Consider the following 10141-nt stretch of genomic DNA (forward strand, 5'->3'; position numbering starts at 1 on the left):
AGGCTGGACTGCAGTGGTGTGATCATAGCTTACTGCAGCCTTGAACTCCTGGGCTCAAGTGATCCTCTCACCTCAACCTCCTGACTAGCAGGGACTACAGGTGAGCACCACCATGCCTGGCTAATTTTTAAAAAATTGTTTTTTGTAAAGATGGTCTCACTATATTGCCCCGGCTGATCTTGAATTCCTGGGTTCAAGCAATCCTCCTGCCTCTGCCTCCTAAACTGCTGGGATTACAGGGATGAGCCACTGTGCCCAGCCATTCCATGCATTTTTTCTTTTCTTTTTTCTTGTGATTTTTGTTTTGTTTTGTTTTGTTTTGAGACAGTCTCGCTCTGTTACCCAGTCTGGAGTGCCGTGGTGCGATCTTGGCTCACTGTAACCTCCACCTCTTGGGTTGAAATGATTCTCCTGTCTCAGCCTCCAGAGTAGCTGGGTTTACAGGCACCCACCACTACTCCTGGCTAATTTTTGTATTTTTAGTAGACACGGGGTTTCACCATGTTGGCCAGGCTGGTCTCGAACTCCTGACTTCAGGTGATCTGACCGCCTCAGCCTCCCAGAGTTCTGGGATTACAGGCATGAGACACCGTGCCCAGTAATTCCCCGCATTTTCTTTTCCCTCCCTTTGCTATTATTTCTCCTCCAGACGTGTAGCCTTAGCTATCACCTGAACTTTTTTGGTCTTCTCTTCTCCTTATAGTCTCATTCCCTTCGAGGGCTCATGCTTTTCCATGATTTCAGCCACCCTGCCTTTCTGATGTCTCCCCGTAGATCTTCCGGGCAGGGACCTTCCTTTGAGCTTTTGTGCTCGCTGCACTGCCTGCCTTGCCCTTAGCACTCACTTCAGTGCCCTCTCTGTCTCTGTCTCAGGAGCTCTTCCTCCTGCTTTGCTGTTCCTAGGACTGGCACATCCATCCACCGTAAACTAGATCCCACAGGGCTCCATATAGTTCTCCATCCATGTAGGGCTGACTGCAATCAATGAGTGCCTGTTTTGCTTCCCAGGAGGGGGCGTGTTGAGTTTGGGAGTGGGAGGCAGCAGGCTGGCCAGGGGCTGTGGTGGGAAGCCCATGAGTCTGGGGCCCACAGCAGGCCAGGCGCAACTCTGCCACTCCCCAGGGAAGGAGGTCACCTGGCCTCTGTGAGGCTTCGTTTCTGTATCTGTAACATGGAGAGAAAGAGAATATGGAGTGGAAGCAGTGAGGGGAGGTGGGGGGGGGGACAATGTACTTGGAAGTGGATTGTGAGTGATAAGGAAGGAGCAGGCAGTTGTGATGATGAGTCTGTGTTTAACCGAATCAGCCCCCAAAGCACTGCGGCCACATCCCAGATAGTTTCCATCCTAAGCTTTCCTTCTCCCTGGGCCTAGGACCCCTGTCCATATAACAAAGTCCAGATGAATGCTGAGCTTTGAAACAAGAAGCCACGTGGGAGCTTTCCGTTTGGACAAGAGCTGCCTTTGGCCTAATTCTGAGCACTCCCCTCCCCCCCACCCGATGTTTTAAGAATAAAGGCTGAGGTGGGAGTCAGTGGGCAGGGAGGGGCACCAGGCAGATTAGGAAACCCAGGTGGGCTGGCCCCGGGGCGGGGCTGGGTATTGCTAAGTCATCAGTTGTTTAACCTTATGGAGTTTTATTTGACCATCTTTGTTTGACATGTTTTATATATATCATTTTATTTATTCTTCACCAAGTCCCTGTGAATGGGGGGTACTATTGTCCCCATTTTAAAGATGAGAACACTGAGGCATGGAGATATTAACAAGTTTACAGATAGTAAGAGTCAATAATAATAGTAATAAACCCAGGCATTCTGATCCCAGAGCTGGAACTGTTTGAATAACTGATTATTTTGGTACCACAAGTATATGGCTGTCCCTGTGGAGTTGTGGTCTCCTCTAAAAGGTGAGGCTATTTTTGGCATCAGTCACCACGGGGAGAAGAATCAGGGTTCTCAGAGGCAACTGAAAGGGGCAGGGAAACAGCCTGGTGGGATTCATCCCTCTTGGCCTAGTTGGAAAAGCCGGCAAGCTATTGAGGGAAGGGGCTGAGAAATGGAGAATTTGGGGACGGTGTCTGGAGGCTGTGCCAACCCACTGGGCCCAGGGCGGAAATAGCTCAGAACACACGGGAGAAGGCGGGCGGGGGGAAGGCCCCTGGCAGCTCGGCTGTTTCTATTTCCTTGTTTAGTGGTTACTTGTCACCTGTGACTCTTGCCTGATGCTCAGTGAGGGTCCTTGGGAAGATCCAGCTCACCTCAACTGTGCTTGTAAGGTTAAAAGAGAGCAGCGCGAGGAAGGGAAGGGGTGCACGGGAGAAGGGAAGGGGAGGGCGGGGAAGGGTGAGGGAACGAGGAAAAGAGAAGGGGAACGCGGGGAAGGGATGGGGAGCGCCGGGAAGGGAAGGGGAGCTCGGGGAAGGGAAAGGAAGCGCGGGGAAGGGAAAGGGAGTGCAGGGAAGGGAAGGAGATCACAGGGAAGGGAAGGGGAGCAAGACGGAAGGGAAGGAGAGGGCAGGGAAGGGAAGGGTCCGCGCAGGGAGAGGAAGGGGAGCGCCGTGAAAGGAAGAGGAGTGTGGGGAAGGGAAGGGGATCACGGGGAGGGGACGGACAACGCGCGGAAGGGAAGACCACATTGGTGGTCTCGGAGGTTCCAGGGAAGGTGACCCTTGAAGAGGCAATGCTCGCCCCACATGGAGATTCACTCTCCAGCCTAAACCCAGCCGACAATGAGGATTTTTTTCTGCTGGGAGGAGTCATAATTAGACCTAAACATTAACAGCAAATCCAGAACCATCCCTCACCAAGTAGGAGAATAAGGGAGAGAATAAAACCTCCTGGGAGTCTAGGATGTAATTGGACCTGATTTCCCAAAGGAACATATATTTTTTCTTAACCTTATCCAACATTATTTTGTGAGTCTAGGCCCTTGGTTGGGGCCTATACAGGACGAGCTACTCCCAGAAAACGAATAGAAAAGAGAACATTTTCCGAGTGTTCTTTTTCCTCCTTTCGGCTTCTGTCTCTGTGTTATTTCCAGGCAGAGGGCAGGATCCCTCCGATTTTCCATATTCATAGGTCAGTTTTGAAAGCTCCTCCCCAGATGCGGAGACCACAGTCCCCGTTCAGAAGGAGGTGGATGGGGAGAGTCTGCATAAGGAGATGGGAGTATAATTCAGGCAGAGTTGGGTTTTTTCCAATATATAAAAATCCTTAAATATTGCTTGGTGCTATATATTTTTCCTAAGTATGACGTCATGTCGAAGGAGCCCCGGAAGCCTCTTCCGTTCTTCATTTGTGAGACCAGCTTCCACTTTCTGTGACCCCCGCATGCTGCAGGCTCCTCTGGAAACCCAACATTGGGCTAGATCAGTGCTCCCTCTCCAGCACTGGTGGAAGGCTGTGGAGGCGATCTGAGCAGCAGCTCTGAAGGCCAAGGTGTCTCCTGCAGCCAGGTGATGGTGGCCCAAGGCTCCGGGGCTTCCCTTGCCCTCCCTGCCTCTCTCCTACAACCATTCTTGCCTCACAGTTTTGCAATCATGGTGCTTGTGTGTGGGAGGGCAGGGAAGGCGGGTCTTTCCCTGAAGCAATGTAGGTAAAAGCCTTGATGGATGTAAAGTGAGGGTCTGGGGAGCTAGGAGAAGAATGTGAACTTATGGGAGTGCATGTGCCCCCAGCACTACTCTGAGAAAAAAAAATGCCAGCTCGCTGCACCAGACGGAGACATCTTTTAAAGATGAAGACAGCCACTAGACAACGAAGCAACAGGAGCCTTAATCTTAGAGTTCTAGCAGCCAAGGAGGTGTCAGGCAGGCCCCAGGCCACATGGAATTCTTTGCCCCCCTCCCTGAGTTTAGGGTGGGAATGATGAGGTGAGCCACCCCTGGCGCCCAGGGGCAGTCACTCCCTGCCTGTGGCATTGAGGTTCTGAGAAGGGACCATCATTCAGATCAATGGGCTGACACCTGGGTGCAGTGGAGATCAGGCCAGGCCTGGGAGAGAGTAAGCAGGAGAGGGAGCCAGCAGGAAGCAGGAAGCAGGATGAGGAAAAAGAGAGGGCACAGAGGATGGGGTGGCTTAACTTCCATTTGTCTTGACTTTAGAAGTGTGTCCAAACGGACCTCCATAGTGCATGATTATATGGCTGGGGCCAAGGGTCTGGGGGCTGATGGGTGGGCCACCTTGGAGTGGGGAGCCCTGTGGGTCTGTGTGTGTGTGCGCGCATGTGCCAGCAAGTGCAAACTGGACAGCAGTTCACTATGTGACAGGGTTTGCTCACAATAGTCCCCCGGCAACCCCAACTACCAGGGAGCCCAAATGTCTCCATTTGCCACAGAGAAAAGAGGGTCGGCTATAAGCTGAAGGTTTGTGTACCCTCAGAATTCAAGCATTGAAATCCCAGCCCCTAAGGTGATGGCATTAGGAGGTGGGGCCTTTGGGAGGTGATTATCCATGAGGGTGGATTCCTTACAATGGGATTAGTGCCCTTAGAAAAAGGCCCAAGGGAGCCTCTTCACAGCTGGAGGGCACCGTCTATTACTGAAAAGCCCTCACCTGATGCTGAATCCCGCAGGCCTCACTTTGATCTTGGACGCCCCACCTCCAGAATTGTCAGAAACACATTGCTGTTGTTTATAAGCCCCCCAGTCTATGGTATTTTGTTACAGCAGCCCAGACGGCTAAGACAGGCTCCAGATTAACAAGCACAATTATTTGCTGGCAAGAGGCAGAATCTTAAATCCCAGACCTAAATTCCCCAAGAGCCAGAATTCAAAAGAGTCCTCTCTAATTGCCTTTGATGAGAATTCAATTTAGGAAGGATTCTATTAATAGTTTAAACTAACCAGGAGGCGCTTCCCATATCTTCTCTGCAGAACCCAAATTCTCTCTAAACAGCTGAACCTTCTGCAAGCTGAAGATTCCTCATCAGTTTAATAAGAGGTTTGGAAAAGAGATTTGGAAATGAGTGGATAGGAGGGGGCTTTCTGTTTCTTTCCTGGTAGACGTGTCCCCAAATTGGCCCCTTCTTAGGCCCAAAGAGGCATTTATTTGGTATAATTGGTGACTGATTCCTTTCTAACATCTTGGATTAGGACTTGAAATAATCTAGTCACAGTCCCCCGCCCAGGAGTCACGCGTGTTCTCAGGAGAGACTGAAGAGACTGGGGTGCGGGTGATGGAGGAAGCGAAAGAGGCCCCTCTACTTGCCCCTCAGTGTTTCTATCCTCCACGGCGTTCTATTTTCTGACAAAGACAAGCCTGAGCTCTGGGTGCCTGCCCTGAAGGAGACATACCCAGGAGGCACGTATAGAAGATTCTGAATTGAAAATACTGGGAAGGAGGAAGGGGAATGGAGAGAACAGGGACGTTGAGGGAGAAGGATCAAAGGGCCGATTGTTGAGAACGTGCCGTCTCTCCCCAGAGTTCTGGGCGCCCCATTTAATGAAAGCTGTCTCTCCTCCTCTCTCTTTTCTCTCTCTTCAGAGGAGGTACTTTGGGGCAACCTTCTGCGGAGGAGAAAGGGCTCAAACTGACATGGATTCCTTTCAAGTAGTTGTTCCTCCCTTTCCTTCCAAAATGACACATTTTGAAAGTGGAACAGGTCCAAGCACGCAGAGAAGAGTGGAGAATAATGTGAGATATGCTCACCACGCTGTTTGCCACATATGTTGTGAAAAATGTTTAAATCAAGCCTCTGGATACAATCACTTTTGACATGCCCTCCCTCCCTCCTGGCTCTCCCTGGTCTTCCTTGTACCAGTCACAGCCTCACCCCATCTCCACCTGTCACCCACCATCTGGGAGAGTCTAGAATGAGTATGCTTGTATTCGATGCTGATTCCCTTAATTGAGCAGTGAGAAATCCTCCTAATGGGGCAATAAGAAACCTCTGCTGGATGTCCATGGGGCTTGGTCTGAAGGCAGTTTGCCCCAAGGATTTATTTGCAGAATTTCCAGCAAAGGCATTAGGGGGAAAATGTTACATTGAGAAAATACAACCCAGGACTTCTCTGCCTCTCCCCAGACCCTCATTTTCAGCACTGAGTTTTCTCTCCAGCTTCTTCTCATCTTAGCTTCTTTGGGGTTTCCCCTACCAGGCCCCTCTCTGAACCTCCAATTGCCAGCCTGCATTTAGGCTCTGGGAGTGGGTAGCTCTGCTCTATGCATGGCTTTTCCTACCTGGCAGAAGATGTGTGTCAGTCAGAGGCAGCTGGTGCCTGGAGACGTCACCACCCACTTACCTTCTCAATTTCCCTTTAACACCTCTTCTTCTCTTGGTGCCAGCTGCTTCTAACTTCCAGGTGCAGGAAGCATTTGGTCCACCCTCTGCTCACAATGGATGCCCCTCAGCTGCCAGAGTTTTCTACTCCACAATGATTTGCCCCTCCCCCACCATGCATAAAGGAAAGCCACACACACGTGCGTGTTATTAAAATGAACTGTTTATATTATCTCCGTTGAGTCAATACATTATAATGTATTAAAATGGAAAGGTACAAAATTGAAATAAATACTTTCTGATTCATGTATAAATCTTTTTTTTTTGTCAAGATGACTTTTATCATCAGTACATGTCACAAGAAAACATTTAAAATGACACTGAAACAATCATTGAAATCATGGTGCATGGAGGAAAAAGGTAAAGAAAACAACTTTTGGCTTGTTTTGGCATGAGACCTTGATACAATTTGGGTTCCCCAAAACCATGTGAAGGGTGGTAAAATAGAAATGCTCAAAACTGACTTAAAAAAATAAACAGGCTTTACAAAAACCCTCTTTTTTCTTAACCCAGCCACTTCTCGACATGGTCTGCACGTACAGTAGATACATTCATTATTGTCCAAGGGAAGACAGTAACTGCCTTTCATTTTAAAGAGCTTGGTGGAGAGGCTGAAGAAATGTGCTGTAGCTGAAGGTGAGTAGAATGTTCCAGAGAACAAAAAAGTCTAGATGGTCTTCAGGAACAGCACTGAGCATGATGGGGGGAGGGTCTCTGGGACGAGAGGTGGAGGTGGAGGAGGGTGCGGAGTCCAGATCTGAAGCCATGGAGACTGAGGATGGAGTTGGGTTGTCAGTGGTGAACGTGGGTGCAGGGATCTCTCCGCCTGAGCAGTCCTGGGTTTGTCCTCAGCCTGGGAACGTTGCTCTTTCAGCAAGAGGCGAACCCTGGGCTTTGGAGACGGGGCTGGGGCTCTTTTGAGGCATAGCAGCAGTGGGGAGACTGGGGACAGGCTTGCAATGGATTCCATGGGAGGGGCTTCTCTCCTGGTTCTGACTGCTTATTAGGTGGTTATTAAGGCAATAAGGACTTAAGCAAACTAGAAGTTAAGGGCAGCTAAGTTCAGCCAGATCAAAGGTAAACAAAAGGTGAGAAGGAGTCCCTTTCTCCTCAGCTACCTTTCCCCCAAGCACAGGAGGCCTCAGCTCCTGAAGCTCTGAATTTACAGTACACAGTAGCAGACGGCTTGCCCTTTGGAAGGCTCCATGGAAAGAAGGCTTATCCCTGACTTGGGGCAACTTGACCGAATTTTCTACTCTCCAGAATCTCTTTTCTGTGGTCACCCGACTGGCGAGTGGAAGATGGAAGCACCAAGGTTCCTGCAGAAGATAGATCAAGACCTTTGCTATCAACCTTTCAGCCCATCCCAATGGCCTTGAATGGCATGTGTCCTGGAAAGCCAGGCCTGTGTGCCTGTATGCCCCAGCGAGACCTATGCTCAGCTGGAGAAGAGGACAGCCTTTCAGGGTTCAGGAACGTTCGCCCTAGAACAGATGGAATGATAGCTACAATGTCCTTGGGAATGCGAGGTCCTGGATGAGTCTCTGGGGAAGTGAAAGAAGCTCCTTTAACTTGACTCCACTCACAGGGCGATGTGCAGGAGACAAAACAGAATGGATAGAGGAAGCGTCTCCTTTCTTCTTGCTCTAGAGTGAAGGAGATGGACAGTTACCTTGAACTGCTATGGGAAGGATGAGCATGGAGAGCTGCCTGTTATTCTGAGCCAACTTCTGGCAAGATGCTGGGTGAGTTGACTGCCTGGAATCGAAGAACTGGCTCTCAAGCAGTTGCTGCTGAAGAATGTCAGCAAAGGAACCACACACCACTGTGGTAAGCCAGGTGGAAATCCCTCCACCCTCTGGCATGGGATGGCAGTCTAGAAAGGACTCTCCATGAGATGCCTGGGGCCTGAGGAGGCAGAGGCATGGACACACTGTGCTATGATGACTTAGAGACACCTGTGAGTGGGACATTTGTGGGGATGAAATGGGTGCAGGGAGAAACGGCAGTTGTAATGGCCAGCCATCTGGGGACCAGTTCCCTCCCTGGCCTTTCTTTCTCTGGTGGAACCCGTCCTGTTTTGGTCCTAGGAAAAATGGGTGTCATTTTATCCAGGAATCTAAGAATTACAATAACAAATTAATAAAGTGAATGTGATAATCAAACCGTGAGGGTATGAACAACATAAGATTTGATGATCATTGTCAAAATCAGTTGGTAGGTCTGTGGAACTTTATTGTACATTTCGACTTTGATATGTGTTTGAATATGTTTTCTAAGTTATCCACAACCCAAAACAGAACCCCTTGGAGGTAATCTAGCGGAATCCTTCATGTTACAGACAGAGCCACTGATTAAAGATCTAGGGTCACACAAGGAGTCACTGCAGAATCAGTATTGGAACCCTGTGCTCTTTCTGCAGGGATTTGGATATTTTGGTTGGATATGCATTCTTACATCAATGTATGTTCTCCAGCTCTGCTCTTACATGTTGAAAGGCAGGCAGCTATTTTTAAACATCCTGCCTATTAGCCTTAGGAACATAATAATAATGGCAAGCACCCTTATTGCTTCGCTGAGCTGCAGACACCCTTCTAGGGTGTGAACAGAGCTCAGTAAAGACAGCAGCCTCAGGTCTACATGTTGCTTTGAGCCACAAGCTAGTCTGCAGGCAGCAGCCACGGGCCGTGCCTGTGTTAAGTATATTTAAGAACATTGGGGAACACAGGAATTACATGGACTAAGTTTAGAAAACAAATAGTAACATACATAAAGGAAGGCTTGATATGGACTGCAAGGATGTAGAGCAGGTGCACATGCGTGCACTACCAGAATGGCTACACGGTGGGAAGGAACTCCGGAACCACGTGAGAAAGAGTTGTTAGGACAGTGCAATTGTGAAATACCGTTTCCAACTCTAACACGTTTTCTATCACTCTATTTTAAAATAGATAATAATTACAATTTTTATTAATATCAAACAAATTAGCTTTGGGACCTATGGCCCTAACTTAGGGGTCACAGCTGCAGTCCCCTTCTTGCAGAGCTGGCTAGCTGCACAGATAACTGCCCCCAGCGTTGGTCAATTCTGGATGCTGTCTTCTCCCATAAAGACACCAGGCAGTGCTCTTCAGCCCCAATGTTTCAAAGGGAGAACCCGCACCCACCCTAACTTCTGGTGAGACAAAGCACTTATTATAGCTGTTCACCTCTTCACGGGGCACCCACCACCAGGAAAGGTCACTAAAGGTCCTGCCTGGGCCCCTGGCATGACACAGGGTCATGGTCAGTCTTCTCTGGAGCCTGAGTCTGGGCCTGGTGGGGAAAGGGGATGTCACTTATAAGGGAGTGGGGGAGGTGGGGGCGGAAAGGGCTGGAATGGCACCTTTTTAAAGGAATAAAGCCCTTTAAGGATCTTCAACTCAGGGACTTGGTCTCTTTGAGAAACAGCACCATAATCTAATTGGAATAAAAAAATTATTTAATTAGAAAGAGACTCTTAGGAACTGGAGGCTGGGGAAAGGAGTGGGGACTCACTGGGCCCTTCTCAGGGATAACAAAGAATCAAGGGCCTCAGCAGCAAATTACAGACTTTATTTTTAAATTCAAATAAAACCACAAAAATTTAAATAACACATTCTAGACTATGTCTTTGTAAACTCTGGGGGACAAAGCTCATAGAGTCCTCCCAAAGGAAAACAGACCAGCTAAGCCAGGTGCCTCCAGGCTTGTAAAAGGGGGAAAGTGAGGCCAGGAGGCCAACAGCCATTTTTTAGAAGAATGACACCCCAAGAAGTTCCTGGTCTACCATTTTGCATGAGGAAAACACGCTTTGGCTTCTGGTGGCTCAGTTGAGATAAA

General features: G+C 49.0%; 1 long non-coding RNA gene across 1 annotated transcript; it reads left to right on the top strand.

Moving 5' to 3' along the window:
- The first annotated feature begins 6448 nt into the window (after nt 1–6448).
- On the top strand, nt 6449–7631 carry LOC126961125 (uncharacterized). Its single transcript, XR_007728193.1, has 3 exons — nt 6449–6640; nt 6794–6916; nt 7544–7631. It is a non-coding gene; the product is annotated as an uncharacterized LOC126961125 (long non-coding RNA).
- The last annotated feature ends 2510 nt before the right edge of the window (nt 7632–10141 follow it).

The sequence above is a fragment of the Macaca thibetana genome, chromosome 8 (genome assembly GCF_024542745.1).
Source record: "Macaca thibetana thibetana isolate TM-01 chromosome 8, ASM2454274v1, whole genome shotgun sequence".
In the NCBI taxonomy this organism is placed as follows: domain Eukaryota; kingdom Metazoa; phylum Chordata; class Mammalia; order Primates; family Cercopithecidae; genus Macaca; species Macaca thibetana.